Source organism: Hypanus sabinus, unplaced genomic scaffold, assembly GCF_030144855.1.
Source record: "Hypanus sabinus isolate sHypSab1 unplaced genomic scaffold, sHypSab1.hap1 scaffold_131, whole genome shotgun sequence".
Classification (NCBI taxonomy): Eukaryota; Metazoa; Chordata; class Chondrichthyes; order Myliobatiformes; family Dasyatidae; genus Hypanus; species Hypanus sabinus.
Window position 1 is genome coordinate 822,924 of NW_026779378.1, and position 20,506 is coordinate 843,429.

Here is a 20,506-nt window from a genome sequence, read left to right on the forward strand (position 1 = left end):
TCCCCAAAATCTTCTGCGTTCCAAGGAACAAAGACGTAACATATCTAATCTTCCCTTATAACTCAGGTCCCCCAATCGCAGCAACATCCTTGTAAATTTTCCTTGTACTCTGTCAACCTTATTTACATCTTCCCTGTGGGTAGGTGACGTAAACTGCAAACATACTACAAATTAGGTCTCATAACTGTCTTATATCATGCAGTCTCCTGTACTGAATACTTTAATTTATGAAGGCCAATGTGCCAAAGATTTCTTTTCTACCTTATCTAGGAGTGCTGCCACTTTCAATGAATTGTGGACTCGTATTCCCGGAGGCCTTTGTCCTACCGCACCCCTCAGTGCCGAACCCTTCACTGTCTAAGACCCATCCTGGTTGATCCTACTGAAGTGTAACAGCTCACAAGCCTGAATTAAACTCCATCTGTCATTATCAGACATTTTTACTCCTGGCGCAGATCCCGCTGCAAGCTCCGATAGATTTCTTCGCTGTCAAATACACCCCAAACCTTGGTGTCATCTGCAAATTTGCTGATCCGGATAATCTAACTGTCATCGAGATCATTGATATAGATTATAAACAACAACGGTTATCAGCACCGATCCCTGTGGAAATCCACAAGTCACGGGTCTCCAGTCAGAGAGGCAACCATCTGCTACCACTATCTGCCTTCGTCCTCTATGCTAATGTCTACTCCCATTTACTAAATCAACTTGAATGCCAAAAGAATGAAATTTATTGTTCAACACCCTATGCAGGACCTTGTCAAATGCCTTGCTAAAGTCCATGTAGACAATATCTAGAGCCTTGCCTTCATCAACTTTCCTGGTAACATTCATTGTAACCTCTTTGAAAAACTCAATAGATTGTCTAGAACACACAAAGTCATGTTGGATGTCCTTAATCTGTCCTGTTTATTTAAATACTCCTATATCCAGTCCTTCCAAAGTCTTCACACAACTGATGTCAAGTGCACCGGCCGATAATTTCCTGGTTTAATTTCAGAGCCTTTTTAAAACAGTGGATCAAAATTAGCTATCCTCCAATCCTCCAGTAGCTCTGTCTTTGAGCGTAATTTAAACATATCAACTACATCCATGCAATTTCTGCATTCACCTCCATCGGGGTCCAAGGGCTGAACTTCTCAGTCGCTGGGGGCTTATATACTCAAATTTGCACAAAACTCTTACTCATCCATAATTTGTATAACATCCATGGCCTCACTTCTCCTTTGCCTCACTTCAATAGATTCCTTTCCTGAGTGAACAGAGAAGCAAAAATCCACTCTGTCTGTTTTGGCTCCATGCATACATTGGCATTCTGATAATCCAGACAATCAATTGTGTCCCCTGAAATCCTTTTGCTTTTAACATATCGGTACAATCCCTCACCTTGTCTGCTGGGACAACCTTATGCCACCCTATAGCCTTCCTGGTTTTTTTCCTCAATCTTATCTTGCATTTCCTCGACTCCATAAGTACCTCATTTTTTTCCTACTTGCCTACAACTGTTATGCGTCTGTTTTTTTTCTATACCACGGCCTCAATACCACGGAGCAGAGCCATCGTTCTCCACACTTCCTTTGAATCTGATGGCATTGTGATCACCAGATGCAAACAGTTTCCCTACACAGACTTCTGTTACGTCTGTCCTGTCTCAGTCCCTAATGGGAGATCAAATATCACACTTGAGTCTTTGGGACATCAATGTACTGATTAATGAAACTTCTGTGAGACATTTGTCAACTACATGAGTACATCTACAGTATGAGAGTTCCAGTCTGTATGTGGAAGGTTAAAATCAAATTATAATAAATTATGTTTCTTGCAATATTCTCGGACGTCTACTAATTTGTTCCTCTAAATCCCGCAGACTCTTGGACTGTCTATAAGACAGACCCAATAACATGTTCAAACAAATTTTATTTCTCCGATCTACCCATAAAGCCTCACTAGATGAGTTCTCCCATCTGCCCTTACTGCACACTGCCGTGACAGTTTCCCTGAGTAGTGAAAACACCCCTACCCCATTAATCCCTCACGCTCTGTCCTGTCTAAAACAACAGAACTCCAGAATATTCAGCTGCCAGTCCTCTGCAAGCCCATCGCAATAATGGTGACAATATCATAATGCCATGTGCTGATCCATGACCTAAGCTCATCTGCCTTTCCTTCAATACTTGTTGTATTGAAATATACACAACTCAGAACATTAGTCCTAACATGGTTAACCTTTGATTCCTGACTTTGTCTGAGGTCTTAACAACATCTGTTTGAGAAACGTGGATAGGTGCATGGATGGGAGGTGTGGAGGGCAGGTCAAAAGGTCACGTCGGATTAACAGTTCGACAGGGAGACCAGGACCCGTGCACAGTAAAACTCCCGGTGTGGGAAAGGGAGAAGAGGAATCATTCGCAGTAAAGCAGTCAGTGTGCGGTATGGAGATTGGGACTGGAGGGCGATACGATCCAAAGACTGGGAATTGTTTGCAGTGAAATTCTCGTGTGGAATCGGAGATCGGGAAATGTGCGTGGTAAACACCCCTGCTGTGGAATATCAAGACCGGGAACAACAACCTCATGGTGGAGTTGTTCAGTGACTTGTGATCCGCCATGACGAACGTCCTTGCCATTGTGGATGAATAAATATTTTGTCCAATAATTCTGGCCTCCCTGAATCATCCTTGCCTCCTCACCAACGCCCTAAACCCTGCTCCCTTCTCTATCCCTCTCCCTCACTCTTCCCAACTAGCACCACAATATTCGCTATCCGTCAACCTCACACTCCTTTCTCATTATCACCCCAGTCCTCACCCTCCTACCCCTCACCTTCATTCCTTCTGCCTCAATCCCATTTCCCTCACTGCTCTGCCACTGATGTCATTCTCACTCGCCCATCATTCTTCACCACCCAACTCAGTCTCTCTTCCTCCACTGTACATCCCACCCCTCCCTCCTCACCACCCTCTCTCCTTGCTAACCTACTTGCCCCTCTTGCTTACCCATTCCTCACTGCCTCCTGCACACCCCTCCTTCAACATCCCATCTCCTCCTCGACACTATTTATACTACCTTCCCCTCCTATTCTCCCTAACCCTATCTCCTACTCCCTGTCACTCCCTCTCTCTCCCCACCATTTATCCTTCAGCGTTCTTGGTCCTCTCTTTCTCTGCCTCTTTTCCTTCACCCTCTCTCCTATTCCACTCCCCACTCTCTCTGCCTCCCATTAGCCTCTCACAATCCATCCATCCCTCTCACTCCCTTTCTGAGCCTCTCAGTCACTCTCCCCACACTTTCCCCCTCTTTATTCCTCCCTCTCTCTGCCCCTTCTTTCTCTCTCTGACCCTCTCCCCATCTGTCCCCCTCTCCTCTTTCTAGAACTCTCACCCTGCTTTTCCTCTCCCCACCTCACTCCCTTTGTCCCTCTCCCCCTTTCCTTCCCCATGTATCACTTTTACCCCTTTCTCTGACTCTCCCTCTCCCTCTCCTCACTCTTGCCCTCTCCCCTCATTCCCCATCTCTCACTCCCACTCTCCCCACTCTCTCTACTCCCTCTACTTCCCCCTCTCCACCTTCCACACACTCACCCTGCCCTTCCCCTGACCCTGCTCACCCCAACACTCCCTCCCTTACCCTCAGTCACTCACCCTGATATCAACAGCAATTAAAAGTTTGGTGGGTCCATACCCGAGGGTAATATACTTTAATTTAAATATTGTCACATTTGGGAATGGCATGAACTGGTTTATTTGAAGAAATCATGGAAAAAACACAAATGCAGATGATGAGAGTTGAGGTAAAAATAAAATTTTGTAAACTCACAGCAAACAGGGCAGCAAATGAAACCGGTAACGTTACGGGTTCGAGACCCTAAGTCATGTTCTTTATGTCATGTTAAAGGCTTTATCACTACATTGCTGCAGAAATGGTTAAATACAATACAAAAGTGACTTTGTTCACACCCGAATAATTTTGGGTGAATTGTTGAACCGGTTCCATTTGATTGCAGCAGTTCTGAGGAAAGTTGCTGTGGCAGTTTACAATGACATCAAAACGCTGTGGGACTATTCTTGGGGAATTACTGTGTGAATCATTCAACCTTTGATATTTACCAAAAGTTCCTTAAAAGAAAGGACGGATGAAAAGACACGAGGACATTAGATGGCCAGGAAGGTGATAGATTTGGTCAAGAAGGAAATGGAAACGTATGTAAAGCTTCAGAAGGTAGAATCAAACGAAACTCATGAGGAGGACAGAGAGACCAGAAAATAACTAAAAAAGGGAGTTACGGAAGGCAAGAGGGGTCATGAAAAATTTTTGGCAATTCGGATTAAGGTGAATCCAAAGGCATTCAATACATTCATCAAGAGCAGGAGGATGACTGGGAAGAGAACCCTAATGTGTTCTCTTCAGTAATCAGCTAGAATCACATCAGGCAGGCACCATCCCCAGCATTCACAAAACTGCATGTAATATTATATCGAAGAACACCTCACAAATAACTTCTTTGGAAAGGATCTCTAGTTTAGCAAATGACCTGAAACAGCACTGTGTCTATTTTCAAACACAAAAAGCAAAGCAACTTTGTCTCACAAAATGGAGGATGTAAATCAGTTCCACAAAATGGCAGTTTCCATCTCCAAGCACATGGCAGGAGCAAAGACAATTGATCTGGGTGACCCCACTGTCCTTGACCCATTCGACATTACCTTCCAGACTTTAAATCCACCGTCATTAACAGATTAACAACAATGAGTTAAACTGTCCACAATTACCACCGTCATTCTGTATTGATATAAAACTACAGTGCAGAGCGTGTCCAAGCATGTCTAGAAATCCAGAGTCAACTGCTGAGATATTTATCAAATGAACATTCTACAGGCAGGCAGCAACAGGGGCAGGAGTAAACAGTCCAGCTGCACCGACCTCATAACACAGCCAAATGGGTTTTCCCCCCACATAACCTCACCCCTGAGATAATGAATCTGATTACTGGGGTCCCATTCTGCGCCCTATACTGGGATACTGATGGCATTACTGGTGTCTGAGACCAAGCCCCACTTGGGTCTTTGCATAGCATGACGGTGCACCATTCTGCACCCCATCTTAGGACACTGATGGCATCAATAGAGATCCTTACTGAGACTAACCCTGGGGCATTGTGGGAACATGTTTATGTTTCCATCAATTTTGGGAGAGTGAGGAAGTGGTGGGTGCTGTCATCACACAGATTTACAAGGGATTTCAGCCACCCCAGAAAAACAGGAGTTGTATTCTGTGAATGCTTCAGAGATGGGGTCATTTTGCTGCAGTTGAAAGTTTCCACATCCCTTAAAAGGCTAACAATTATACCAGTGCCCAAGCTCTTCTCTCAGCAAGGACCTGGGCCCACTGAAATTTCCCTGTATCCAAAATAGGTCACAATACAATCTCATTGGCTCCTCACACGGCTTTGGATTACCTTGACAATTCGAATACTTACATCAGAATGCTGTTTCTCAACCAGAGCTCAGCATCTAATGCAATTATCCCTACAGTTCTGATCAAAAGGTTCGAACCGCTGGGCCTTTCTACATCCCTTTGCAACTGGATCCTTGATTTCCTCACCGGAAAACCACAATTGGTGCTTATTGGATATAACGCCTGCACATCACCATCGACACGGCTATTGTTGGCAGATTTTCAGATGGCGAGGAGAAGGCAAACAGGAGCGAGATACATCACCTGAATGAGTGGTGTTGCAGCAACAAACTTGCACTCAACATGGGTAAGATCAACAAACTAACTGCAGACTTCTGAACGGGTAAGACGAGGGCACAGACACACACCAATCATCATTGATCAGTCAGCAGTAGAAAGAATGAGCAACTTCATGTTCCTGTGTGTCAGCATCTCTGAGGATCTCCAGGGCCAAACATGCCGATGCAGTTACAAAGAATGCTTAGCAGCCATTATATTTCATTAGGAGTTTGACGAGATTTGGGACGTGACCGAAGACTTGCAGATTTCTACAGATGTACCGTAATAATAGTTCTAACTGGCTGCATATCGCTTGATATGATGGGGTTTGGGAAGTGGTGAAGCCACTGCACAGGATTGAAATACTCTCAGCAATGTTGTCAATTCAGTCAGCTCCATCATGGGCAGTAGCCTCCGTAGCATCCAGGACATCGTCTTGGAGCGATGCCTCAAAACGGTGGCATCAGTCATTAGGGATCTGCTTCACCAAGGAGATGCCCTCTTCTCATTGGTATCACCAGAAAGGTGGTACAGGAGATTGAGGGCACACACTCAACTAGTCAGGAACCGCTTCCTTCCCTCTGCCTTCTGATTTCTGAATTGACATGGAACCCACGAACCTACTTCACTGAATTCATTGTTACAATACTTATTGAACTTTCAGTACAGATACTTATTGTAATACAGTTTTTTCTCTACTATTATATATTGCATTGTACTGCTGCCACAAAGCCAACAACGTTCACGATGTATGCCTGTGATATGACACATCCTCCTGATGACTCTACGGGGATTAATCCCGATTGGGCCTATCAGGCTGAAGATCCGCTTCCCGTGTACTTCTCTGTTTCCCAATAACAAACTGTGCAGACAGACGGACAAAGATCACATCCTCATCCCTGGGACTCAATCACAGCCGTCATGGGGCAGTAATGCCGCTGCTCCACTTGTCAGTGATGGGAAACCATCTTTCTCATTTCACTTTCCAGAGAGCCAGACTCTGAGCATTGCCGGTTTGGGGCTACCCAAGGCTTACCCGAGGCTTTTTGAAACAGACTCGTTCCCACTGCCCTGAGAGGACACTTGCAGTGTGGACGGTCCTGCAGCAGCCCCGGGGTCATCAGCTCCTGGACTCAGACTCTGGTCATTGGGCAACAGCAGAGCTCTGCAAAGTCTCCCCCATAACTTTCATGGTTAGTTTCTCCCCAGAGCAGTGAAAGTATGCTGTGCAAGAATTTTGTTGGTCAGTTATCAAACTGGAACAATGTGACACTTACTGCTCTGGGAGAGAGAACAGTTAATTCACTGAATTAAAAATATATAGTTCAGTACAATGTAGCAAGACATTTGGCAGAGTCCCACCTGGGAGATTAGTCAAGAAGGTTTGGCATTCAGAATGAGGTGGTAAATTGATTTGGACATTGGTTTTGCGGCAGAAGCCAGTAAGTGGTGGAAGATGGTTTGACTCTCTGACTGGAGACCAGTGACTCGTGGGGTGCAGTGGGGGTCAGTGCTAGGTTCATTGTTGCTTATCATCTCGCTCAACGTTCTGGATGATTTAATTACTGCAATCGTTGCTTTTTGTTCAACAGTAGGTTATTTGCCGTGGTCCGCACTTGTTAACTTAGTTTACAGTAACTCTGTAGTCGGAGCTTTTCTTGTGCACAGACCAGGCAGAAATTGGCCACTCAGCCCATCGAGCCTGCTGCCCCACACAGTGAAATAATGGTGGTCGCTTTGCAATGCTGCCTGTCGCTTTCTGTAACTGGTCACCACCCCACCCACAATGTTTGTTATGTATCGAGACCTTGAACAGAATCAACGTCTTTTCTTTTAAAGGACGTTGAGGAAATCAGCTCGAAACACCAACAATAAACACAGTCATGAGAAAAACGACATGCATTCATCTGAAGTCACAAGGTTTGGAAACAGAAGCCGTGTCGACGAAACATCTTTTTGCACACTTGCTTTGGAATCGTAACACCTGATGTAGGAACTGTTTTTAACCTGGACATGAATTGTGGAGAATCTCAACCATGCAGACAGGATAATGCAAGAACACAAATACCATGACCGCCAGAAGAGACAAATAACTTCTTCCAATACACACAAAATGCCGGAAGAGCTCAGCAGGCCAGGCAGCATCTGGGAAAGGAGTCTTGCCGAAGGGTTTCAGCCCAAAACATCATCTGTTCACTCTCTTCCTAGATGCTGTCTGGCCTGCTGAGTTACTCCAACATTTTGTGTGTGTTGCTCTAACATCTGCAAATGTTCTCTTGTTTGCAAGTAACTTCTTGGTCACTGATCCAAAACACGGGTAACGTGTCAACTGGAAGTAAAGATCAGAAATAAAGAACAGAAGCTGAATTCACCTTAATTCACTAAGAATGTTCAGTCTCCCTGTGGGTATATTTTCAAGTTGTTTCCTTCTAACTTTACACCAGACCATCAGACGAGGGTCATTTAGTAACTATGGGGGAGGGGCCGATGTTGCTGCTCTGTGAGACTCACAGTGCAATTTTCTGTGTGCAAGCGGCTGCCTGTCTGCAGGGCAAATTCTGACACGCAGGCATTCCTCGGAGCAGGGAGCGGCTTCTCTGCTGAAAACGAACAAACCAGTTCGACATTTCGCGCTGACCTTCGACTGTGAACAAAGCTAATTTAACACTGTATTTAAATATTCCTGTAACAGGAAAAAACAGTAAAACACCGATGATATAGAAAAGAAAGTTCACCAGTGTCTGCAATCTGAATGTCTACTTATTACAATTGCTATTAGACTTTGAGAGTTTCCAGTAGTTTATTTTACTTCAAACACCCAATATCTGTAGTTTATATTTGCGATTTAATTAAACGAATCGATCTGTGGCATAGTCCACAACGATGTTCCGAATGCCGATATCTTACAGTAGTTCTGTATTCTCAATAATTTTTTCCTGTGTATGTGAGTGAGTGTGTGTCAAGGAGGGCAAAGAGGGAGAGAGACTCTTTCACTGCCCTGTGGGGACATTTCACATATCTACAGCGTCTCAGTAGAAACCAACTGGAGAATGTTTGTAGTTGAAGGTAATTGTTTCTTTTAATCCATTTGGTCAATAATTAATTTGTTAATTTGAAGATTTCAGAGCTCCCTTCTCCCACTGACTTACCTCCCGAGCCCGACAAAAGCCAAACCCGATTGTAAATGCTCCCTGGTTCGAAGAATCGGAGACATCACTTACTGTGATGTTGAAACCGGACGGAGTTCAGTGAGGTGCCGGGTGAACGGTGTGCTCACCATACATAGAGATGTCAGTCTGAGCCGCTACACCCGAGGTTATTCGGTTATATAGTGTCTGTCGCTCATTTCAAAACACTCGCTTTCCTTACCGCGCTGTCCTCCCACTTGCCCCCTACCTGCTGTGCTCTTCTCCCACCCCCCCGTCCACTTTTCCTCCCACCCTCCTTCCCCAAGCTCTCTCCTTCCCCATCCTGCGCTCTGCTCATCCCATGCTCAACTACCATTCCTCTTTCCCCACACCCTTCCCCGCTCTCTCATGCCTTCATCTCTCTCCATCTCGCCTTCTTTTTCCTGCCCAGCTGCCGCCTGTCAATCCCTGTCTAACAATGTAGACTGTCATCTAAACGGGAGAATGTTCAAACATCAGAGTGCAGAGGGAATCAGGTGTACTCGGGTCTGACTCCTGGAAGGTTAATCTATAGGTTGAGTCTGTGATAAAGAAGGCAAGTGCAATGTTGTCATTTATTGCAAGGGGAATAGAATATAAAAGCAAGGAGAAAATTCTGAGTCTTTATGAAACATGAATCAGGACATATTTCAAGTGTCATTAACAGTTTTGGGCCCAATATCTCAGGAAGCATGTGTTGTTGTTGTTGAATGACCGCAGGAGGCTCATGAGGATGATTCCAGCAATGAAGGGGTTCACATACAAGGAGCATGATGCAGCTTTGGGTCTGTACTCACTGGAATTTAGAAAAATGCTGGGGAATCTCATTGACACCTACTGACTGTTAAAAGGACTGGCTGGGGTGAATGTGGAGAGGATGCTCCTGTGGTGAAGGTATCCAAATCTAGGGGTTGCAGCCTTAAAATTGAGGGGCGACCGTTTAGAAAAGTTTGAAGAAGGATTTGTTTTAGCCAGAGAGTAGTGAATCTGTCACAGACTGTAGTGGAGGACAATCCGTGGGTGTTTAAGGCAAAAGTTGATTGTCTCTTGATCATTCAGAACATCAAAGGATATGGTGAGAATGGTATAGGGTTGAGTGGGATCAGGGATCAGCCATGATGGAATGGTGGAGCTGAATCGATAGGCTGAATTCTGCTCCTGTGTCTCATGGTCCGGTGACTGTCACAAACTGATTTTTTTAAGGAATCATGAAAAGAATGTTTTAGAAACAAATATAGACAATGTGAGTCTGAAGGGAGAAATTATACAATTCCAGAAACTCACAGCAAGCACAGCATCAACTGTAATTGGTAGCGAGGTTTCGGAATCATCGGTAGTGTTCTTTATATCAGCTTTCACATTCATTGACCCTCCCTGCAGCAGAAATATTTAAGCAGACTAATAATGTGAATGTTTTCAAACCCAAATGAGAAGGAAACTTCAAAGCAGTTGGATATGGTTTTAGCAGAATGGCCTAAAGTGCTGCTTTAAGAAGAGCTGCCTACGGTTCTGTGGAATGTGCGGGGCCAAACAGCTGCTTACACCAGACCCTGAGCTTGGAATCTCCCAGAAAAACAACCCGCACCTTTTCCCAGTACTCTTTCAACCTTATTTATTTCTCTTATAGATAGATGACCAAAACTGCAGTCAATACTCCAAATTCAAACTCAGCAATGTCTTATTCCTTTTATTCCACCGCACTCTTTAGTGCGCTATCGTTTACTGTGGAAGACCTACATAGTGCAACACTTTGCACTTGCTTACATTAAATTCCATCTGCAATTTTGAGCTCAGTATTTGCAGCTGCGCCAGATCCCACTGTAACCTGCTTCTCTGCCGACTACACCCCTGATATTGCTGTCATATGCAAATGTGCTTATCAAGTTAAACACGTTATCATAGATGACAAACAGCAACGGCCCAACTACCATTTCTGTGGCTCTCCGCCGGTCATAAACCCCCAATCAGGGAGACAATCATCTACTATCATTGTCAGCCTTCGCCCAAAGCTCCACTGTCTTACGTTGAACGTGGAGCAAATAAATTTTCTGCACCAAACTCCCTTTCTGTCCCTTTCTCTCTAATCATATTCCTCCCCCTGTCTCCCCATTGTGTCCCATCATCTACCCCCCTTCTACCTACTCCACTGCCTCACTTTCATCTTAGTTGCTCCCTGTCCACCTCATAGACCTGTTATGAGTGATGAATAGACCTGATGGACAATGTGGTAGAGTTAACCATTCCCCTCCTGAGAAACACAAACTATTACTGTTGCTATGCTGACCATGAGAAAGAGAGATGGAAAAACAAGCAGGAACATCAGCGACAGATCAGAGAGAGGGGGAAATTGCTGATTGTGACTCCTTTTTGAATTATTTACTGTTTCACTGCAAGGACAATATTTGCTCATAAACATTCCTCAGTGGATTGAAGGAGTGGCCTGATTTGATGGACACAGTCATTCAGGAGTGATGGATAGCTGAGTCCCCATGAGTAGGAATAAAAGACAGGTCTGGAGAGACACCCTCCAGACACGCCAGTGGACACTGACTGAGTGTTGGAACCCACAAGAAAGGTGGGGGCTTCGGAGACCGAACCAGGAGGTCGGTCAGTAAGGCTATCAGTGTAAAAGCAGGGCCGGTGGGGACTTGTGTGTGTGTCCACTCATGCCAGAGTGACGAGTCCACCACAGAAGAATGGAGAGGTCAGAACTGAATGACCACACTGATATGATGGATTAAGTTAAGAAAGCAAAGAAAGGTTTGCCTGACTGTAGCTGTTACATCTCGCTCGCTCTCTCTCTCTCTCTCCAACCATTACAATACAGCAACTATAACCATCAGCACTCATGAACTGAACTGAACTTTATCCTTTTCTATGACAATTTATTTACCCCTAGATATCAATAGAGCTTTTATTATTGATTATTATTATTATTCCTACACTTTTAGGTTTATTACTGCTAACTGGTTTTATATGTATATTTGCATTATTGATATGGTTTTGCTTATTTTTATTAATAAACACCTTCAGTATAGTACCACCAGATTCCAATGAATTCTTCTTTCTCTGCGAGTTAGACACCCAGTTACGGGGTACATAACAGACCCTCGCCCTGACTTTTTCCCCTCTCCCTGCTCAACCTCTCTCTCTCTACCTCATTCTGCCCCTCACCTTTACCCGTACATCAACAATATTTTAAGGGTTATTGGCAATTTTGGTGAAGACGCATTTTTCATACACTGTGTCGTGTCTTTGTATTAAGGAATGTCACAGTTGGGAATGGCATGCATCTTTTTTTTAAAGTATCATAAAAAAAGTTTTAAAACAATTGCAGATAATGAGAGTTTGAAGTAAAAATAATTAAATTCTGCAAACTCACAGCAAACAGGACAGCAACTGTAACTGGTAATGTAGCTCGTTCAAGCCCGTCGGCAGTGTCGTTTATGACATGTTACAGGTTCTTTGCAAACTATTAACAGTTTAGTACATTTGCATATGCAGAAATAGTTAAACAGAACACTGAAGTGACTTTGTTTATGTGATAGAGAGTGAAATGTCAAACCAGTTTGAATTGGTTTCAGCAGAAAGGCTGCTCCCTGTTCTGAGGAATATACAGGCAGCTGTTTAAACACAAACCCTGAGCTCAGAGTCTCACACAAAAGCAACCTGCACCTTCCAAATCAATCAATGATATTGCCTCTTCCCTCTTCCTTTCCAGTTCCCCTGAAGGGTCTCGGCCCAAAACGTTCCCGTTGTATTCAGTTCCATACATACTGCCCAGACCTGCTGAGTTACTCCAGCATTTTGTCTTTCCCTGGTTACGAAATATCCATGACAGGGAGCAGTTTAAAACCATGTCAAAACACATCCAGGCTGTTGAGTATTCTTGGGGAATTAAGGTGTGAATTATTCAAGTCTGATATTAATTTTGGATCTTTACTCAATCAAACTTCTGTCTGTGATCAAGGAGTCATGGTTAGAGAGTCATATCGAAACAGAACACAGTACAGGTGCATTGTCTGAGCCATTTAAACCACCTATTCCCACCCACCTGCACAGTAGCCATATTCCCCCATCCATAGTTTCAAAGGTGAAATCGTGCTCGCATGTACCACTCCTGTTGGCAGCTCGTTCCTCATTCTCTCGACCCTCTGATTGAAGACTTATCCACTCATGTCCCACTAAAACTTTTCATCTGTCACCCATGATGCATGATCTCTGGTTGTCATTCCACCCGACTTCAGTGGAAAAGGCCTGCTTGCATTTACCAATCTATACCCATCTTCATGTTGCACTGCTCTGTCAAATCTCCTCTCAATTTTTAGCATTTCAAGGATTAAAGTCCAAAACTATTCAACCTTTCCTTATCACTCAGGGACTGCGGAAACCTCCTTGAAGTTTTTCCCAGTACACTTTCAAACTTACACCTCTCCTGTAGGTAGGTGACCAGAACTACACACAATACTCTAAATTTGGACTCACCGATGTCATATACAACTTCAAAATAACATCCCTTCTCCTGCAGTCAATAATTTAATTGATGAAGGTCACTATGCCAAAAGCATTTATTAACCACCCTATCTACCTGTGGCGCTGCTTTCAATGAATTATGGACCTTTATTCCCAGATCCTTTTGTTCCACCGCAACGTTAGTGCTCCACTGTTTACTGTGCAAGACCTACCATAGCACAACACTACGCACTTGCCTGCATTAAATTCCATCTGCTATTTTCAGGTCAGTATTTCCAGCTGTTCCAGATCCCTGTAACCTATGATAGATAATTTCCCTCACTGTCAACGACACCTCTAATCTTGGTGTCACATGTAAATGTGCTTATCAAGTTAAAAACATTACCATCCCAATCATTGATATAGATGACAAACAGCAACGGACCCAACGATTAATGGAGACAATCATCAACCATCATAGTCCACCTTCTCCCAAAATGCCATTGTCTACTCCAATTTACTTCCTTACATTGAACGTGATGCAAATTAATTTCCCTGACCAACATCCCACGCAGGATTGCTAAATGCTTGCAAAAGACCATGTAAACAACATTCGTTTCATTGCCTTTATCTACTTTCCTGGTAATATTCCCAATAACCTCATCAAAAAAAAATTGTGTGTGTTGCCAGGAGTAAACAAAGTCATGCTGACTGTTCCAAGTCAGTCTTGTCTTTTCAAATACTCATATATGCAGTGCTTCGAATACTGATGTCAGAAGCACTGGTCTATAGTTTGCTGGGGGTTTTTTTAAGCCTTTCTTCAACAGCAGGTCTGTATAACCCATGGAGAGCGGGATTTTACATCATATCCCAGGTACAATCTCAACAAAACGCGAGTAATTGTTAATGTCATTTCACTCTTACACCCAATAACTCTTACAATAAATACAATGTACCTTTCACCTCCCTCTCTATCCACTGCACTTAAACTCTCCATTTTAACACACTCAGGATTTCAGTTTCTCCTACAGAAGTGGGTGATCTCACATTTCCCACACTGGACTCCAGTGACCTGTTGTTCCCACTCACCCTTTTTGCCTCCATTACCCCAAAACCTCTCAACAAGAGACCCAGAACATTGAACAGTACAGCACAGTGCTCAGTGTATTCAATTAAGGAATATATATCGTTTCAACAACGAACGGGGAGATAAACCACCATCCATCCGGGTGGGGGGGGGGGGCGGCTGTGAGCATGCGCAGGGTGATTACTACGTCAGAGCGGAGGGTCTCCCCAGGGAGCAAATTCCAGTGAACGACCCAGCAGACTCGGTGAGGAACAACATACACGCCCCTCATATCTCCATTAACCTATCCCCTTTCACCTCAAATGAATGGCCTCTTATCTTAGAAATTTCAACCCTGGGAAAAATATATCATCTATCCCTCTCGTAATCGTCCAATCGTCCATCCAGTCTCACCCCAGCCTGCGCCGCTCTGGAGAAAACAACACAAGTTTATCCAGCCTCTCGTTATAGCTCATGCCCTCTAATCCAGGCAGTGTCCTGGTAAACCTCTTCTGCGCCCTGTCCAAAGCCCCGACATCCTCCCGAGAATGGGGGCGACCAGAACTGTATGAAACACTCCAGATTTAACTAGCTTTATAAAGCTACAGCACAACTTCCCGACTTTTGAACTCAGTGCTTCAACTAATAAAGACAACCATGTCATTTGCCTTCTTAACCACCCGATCAATCTGTGCAGTCTCTTTCAGGGAGCGATGAACTTGGAGTCTAAGATCCCTCTGATCATCGACACTGTTCAGGGTTTTGCATTTAACAGTGTACTGTCTCACACATTCGACCTACCGAGCTGCCAAGATGATCATCACTAATCAAATCTCACTGAGATTTCTCAGGTCCTGTTGAATTTATTACCAAGTGCACAAGTACGGGAAGGTACAGGTACAGAGAAACACTGACTTGTAGCAGCATCACAGGCAAGTACATTCAGATAACACACAGAACAGCAATTATACAATTCTCTGTCAGTAACAAGATAGAAACATGTTTTACTTCATCCTGCTAATAGGACCAGAACAACACGGGCTGGGCGGCGGCTCATCTCAGACGGTTCGGTGTGAAGGTCTCACAACCCGAACCGACCCCGGCAGATTCTGCGAAGGAAACGAGGCGAGGCCGCCAGTTCGGGAAAGTTCACCCCCTCCCCCTTCAGGTTTCACCGATCACCTTGTGGTTCTCTCCCTTCCCCACCCCCACCTTTTATTCTCCAGTCCGGCCGTTTGAATTCGGGACCTCCCCGCTCCGGACCTGCTTCAATACTCACCGAAAGGAAACTGTTGTCGTCGCCCCGCAGAGAATAATCCGTCCCTGGCTCCCCAGGGGGCGAGGGTGAGGACCCCCTACCGATCCCGATCCCACCGCCGACCCGCTTCGACAAAGAACGAAAAACAACACCGCCCTTCCCGGACTGAGCATGCGCGATGTCGCCAGCGCGTCACCAGGTAAGTGGGCGGGGCCTCTGAACCCGCCTGTCCAGGTAGACCCATTGTCTCAGATTGCTCCTGCCCCACCGAACTCATTTCTGCAAACCTTGACGCTGTCTTATCTCCCACTTGTACAATCCCTTCCCACCTAAGTTCATGACACTAATCACGCTTTGAATTTTTTCAATGAAAAATTTTTCGCTCTCACCGCCTTATTTTCACCATGGACGTTCAGCCCTCATTTTCCTCCATCCCCCACCAGGAAGGTCTCAAAGTTCTCAGCTTCTTTTTGGATTCCAGACCTAACCAATTCCCCTCTACCACCACTCTCCTCTGCCCAGCGGAATTAGTTCTTACTCTCAATCATTTCTCCTCTGGCTCCTCGCACTTCTTCCGAACCAAGGGTGTAGCCATGGGCACCCGCACGGGTCCCAGTTATGCCTGCCTTTCTGTTGGCTTTGTGGAACAGCCCATGTTCCAAGCCTATACGAGTATCCATCTCCCTCTTTTCCTTCGCTACATCGACGACTGCATTGGCGCTGCCTCCTGCACGCATGCTGAGCTCGTTGACTTCATTAACTTTGCCTCCAACTTTCACCCTGCCCTCAAATTTACCTGGTCCATTTCCGACTCCTCCCTCCCCTTTCATTATCTTTCTGTCTCCATCTTTTGAGACGGCTTATCTACTATAAGCCTACAGACTCTCACAGCTACCTGGACTATTCCTCTTCCCACCCTGTCTCTAGCAAAAATGCTATCCCCTTCTCACAATTCCTCCGTCTCCGTCGCATCTGCTCTCAGGATGAGGCTTTTCATTCCAGGACGAAGGAGATGTCTTCCTTTTTTAAACAAAGGGGCTTCCCTTCCTCCACTATTAACTCTGCTTTCAAACACATCTCTCCCATTTCCAACTCCCATGCCCTCACCCCATCCGCTCGCCACCCCACTCGGGATAGGGTTCCCCTTGTCCTCACCTACCACCCCACCAGCCTCCAGGTCCAACGTATAATTCTCAGTATCTTCCGCCACCTCCAACGGGATCCCACTACCAAACACATCTTTCCACCCCCCCCCCTTTCTGCTTTCCGCAGAGATCGTTCCCGACGCGTCTTCCTTGTCCATTCATTCCCACCGATCTCCCTCCTGTCACTTATCCTTGCAAGCGGAACAACTTGGAAAGATCCGAGATGGCGGCGCGACGCAGCTTGCAGCGGCCACTCCGGAGCTGATTATCTGTTATTTGTGAAGTGGGGTGCCGTGCGCCATCATAATCGATTGAAAACGGACGTGGAAGCACGGAGAAACACCGGGAAATCCCAGGAAGTTCTTCTTCTTTGTTGCTGCTGCTGTGAGGTCCAACACTCTGTTGGGAAGAACAGGCCCCCAGTCCTCGGGGTCGCATTGGCGGGGCCGTCTTGATACACTCGGCAGAGGATGGTGCTCGGAGAAGCTGAGCCGGAGGGGATGGTCTTTGGCTCGGAGGTTCGACGGACTCGGCACATTCGGTGTGTGCTGCGTCTGCGAGACTGAGTCGGGCGGCGCCGTGGGGGCCAATAGCGGGGGTATTCCCTTCTGCCGCCGGCGTGGGATGGCGAGTCTGTCGGGACCTTGGGGACTCGTGGAAACTGTGTGGTGATTTCTTTTGAATTTACAATCCTTTAAAATCTTGGACTATTTTTACTGTGCCCATAGTCTGTTTTTTTTTAATCAATTATGCTATTGTTTGCACTGTTGTAACTATATGTTGTAACTATGTGGTTTTGTGCAGGTCTTGTAGCTTTAGTTTATGGTCTTGTTTTGTCTGGTGGTTTTGGAGCTCCTTTCCGGGGAACGCGCTAAGATGCTAGCCTGATATTAATACACAGCAGCCTCTCCGGACTCTGGATTGGGGATTGCCAAACGGTATGTGGATTTTCTGGTGTACTCTGTTTTGTCCTGTGCTTTTGTGATATCATTCTGGAGAACATTGTCTCATTTTTTAACTCATTGCATTTGTGGTTTCTAAATGACAATAAACAATCTGAATCTGAAGTGTGTTACTAAGGTGAAGCAACTCTGAGGGGCCGAAGGGTACAAAGTCGCCCCCTCCTTTTGGAGAATCGCAAGATCGCTATTAATTCGGGTCTGGGACCCAGGAAATGAGAGCGAATCCACAAGGTTTGGAATGTGTCCTGGCCCCAGCGAGACAAAGCCACGGATACCGGCCATTGTCTCTGGGAGACGGAATTGTGTATTGAACGCTGTACTATTCATTGAAGCCCTCAGGGAATGACCAGAGTGGGCTGGTTGAGGGATTGCATCATCCCAACCTGATTGACATCTGAGACCCCGTGAGTGAGGATAAAAGAGGGTCTGGGGAACAACCCCTTTAGACGCACCAGGAGAAACGCTAGGAATCCCGTGACAGCGTTTAATAGCGACAGTCGGTGGGGGGTTCGTGTGTGTCCTTTCCCTTGCCTGGGATTGGCGACCTCACCACGGAAGAACGAGAGGCCACAAGTGAACGGCCACACCAACGGGACTCCCGAAGGATCGAAATCAGAAAGGTTGGAAAACCCGGAGCGGCAGCTGTTCCATTCTATTCTTATTTCTCTCTCTCTCCAACAAAGTGCAACACAGCGACAACCAAAAGACGGCAGCTTGTGGAACTTCAGTGAACTGTATATTTCCATTGGACAATTCGTTATCCCCGAGACAACGATAGAGCTTATTTCTTATTGATTATTAATATACCCGCACTTTTAGATTTAGTATTGACGACGTATATTATCTGTATATTTGCATTGATATTATTTTTGTGTATTTTTACTAATAAATACTGTTAAAAATAGTATCGTCAGACTTCAACAGACATCTCTATCTTTGCTGGTAAGTGACCCAGTTACGGGGTTCGTAACAAGTGCTACACCTGCCCTTACACTTCCTCCCTCACCACCACTCAGGGCCCCAGACAGTCCTTCCAGGTGAGGCGACACTTCACCTGTGAGTTGGCTGGTGTGGTATACTGCGTCCGGTGCTCCCGCTGTGGCCTTTTATATATTGGTGAGACCCGATGCAGACTGGGAGACCGTTTCGTCCGCCAGAAAAAGCAGGATCTCCCAGTGGCCACACATTTTAATTCCATGTCCCATTCCCATTCTGATATGTCTATCCATGGTCTCCTCTACTGTCAAGATGAAGCCACACTCAGGTTGGGGGAACAACACCTTATATCAGGCTGGGTAGCCCCCAACCTGATGGCATGAAGATTGACTTCTCTAACTTCTGTTAATGCCCCTCCTCCCCTTCTTACCCCATCCCTGACATAATTAGTTTTTTTTGCCACCCTCCTCCTTTTTTTCTCTCTTTCTGCCCGTCACTCTGCCTGTTCTCCAACTCCCTCTGGTGCCCCCTCCCCCTTTCTTTCTCCCGAGGCCTCCCGTCCCCTGATCCTTTCCCTTCTCCAGCTCTGTATCACTTTCGCCATTCACCTTTCGAGCTCTTGGCTTCTCCCCACCCCCTCCGGTCTTCTCCTATCATTTCGCATTTTCCCCTCCCCTCGTACTTTCAAATCTCCTACTATCTTTCCTTTCCGTTAGTCCTGACGAAGGGTCTCGGCCCGAAACGTCGACAGAGCTTCTCCCTGTAGATGCTGCCTGGCCTGCTGTGTTCCGCCGGCATTTTGTGTGTGTGAGTGTTGTCTGGAGAAGGGAAGATCTGATTGGGGAAAGAGGTAAAAAGCTGGAGAACAACACACGCAAAAAATGCTGGTGGACGTCCTGACGAAGGGTCTCGGCCCGAAACGTCGACAGTGCTTCTCCCTGTAGATGCTGCCTGGCCTGCTGTGTTCCACCAGCATTTTGTGTGTGTTGTCTGGAGATGCTGCGGATCCGCGGTAAAACGGGATCACGTGACGGGTGGAGGGTCTCCCACGTGACCCGGTGACTCCACTCCTCGCCCCTCACACGCTGCCCGACCTCCCCACCGCATCTCCCACGTTATCCCATATTTACACCGGGTACATGTTTAACATTTTCCCTCCGTATATTCCCGTCCCATCCCTCCACCTCCCTGGGTTAGGGGCTACGGGTTCGAATCCCATTCCGATCCGACTAACATTTTAGATCCAAACCAGAATTGTGCAGGTTTCATGTAAATCAGTCGATGTTTATAAACACTAATTTGTATTCACATTCCTCCTGCCTCACTGGACAGGAACACTGAAACATCAAGTGAGAATCCGCTGGAGGTGGCCATTTAGCCCCTCAAACCATCAACAAGATGGCGGCTGCTCTCCCATAGACACATGTTTCTGTCCGATCCTAATTTCCTCAATCCCTTCGGTCTCCACACATGAGTCAGCCTCTGTTTTACGTGGGGACGATCATCGAGTCTTCACCACCCTCTGAGGTGGGATTTACAGACATTCACCACCCTCGGAATGGAGACATTTCCCCTCATCTCAGTCCCGGACAGACCACTCCTTTTTTCAGAGACTGTGATCCCTCCCTGGTTCAGCCGGTAATGATGTTGTACATTTCAATGTGTCTCAATCCTCGATTCTCTAAATCAAAGGGTTATCACATTTGATCTTTATTCATATGATGAGCCCAGCACCCCAGGGATCAGTCTGGTGAATCTTCATTGCACTCTCTATAACAAATACTC

General features: G+C 45.8%; 1 protein-coding gene across 7 annotated transcripts in view; it reads right to left on the reverse strand.

Annotated features, from left to right (window-relative positions):
* Window positions 1-15,829, reverse strand: part of LOC132386789 (NACHT, LRR and PYD domains-containing protein 3-like) — a 70,100-nt gene extending 54,271 nt beyond the window's left edge. For 3 of the 7 annotated variants that reach the window (XM_059959124.1, XM_059959127.1, XM_059959126.1), the window contains exons 1-2: window positions 15,700-15,762; window positions 10,187-10,276 (exon numbers count right to left, since the gene is read on the reverse strand). The gene's annotated coding sequence lies outside the window, so the exon portion shown is untranslated. Of the gene's footprint in view, window positions 1-10,186; window positions 10,277-15,699 lie in introns of all 7 variants that reach the window. The other 4 variants (XM_059959130.1, XM_059959125.1, XM_059959128.1 and 1 more) reach the window with 4 other exon arrangements.
* Between the last annotated feature and the right edge of the window lie 4,677 nt (window positions 15,830-20,506).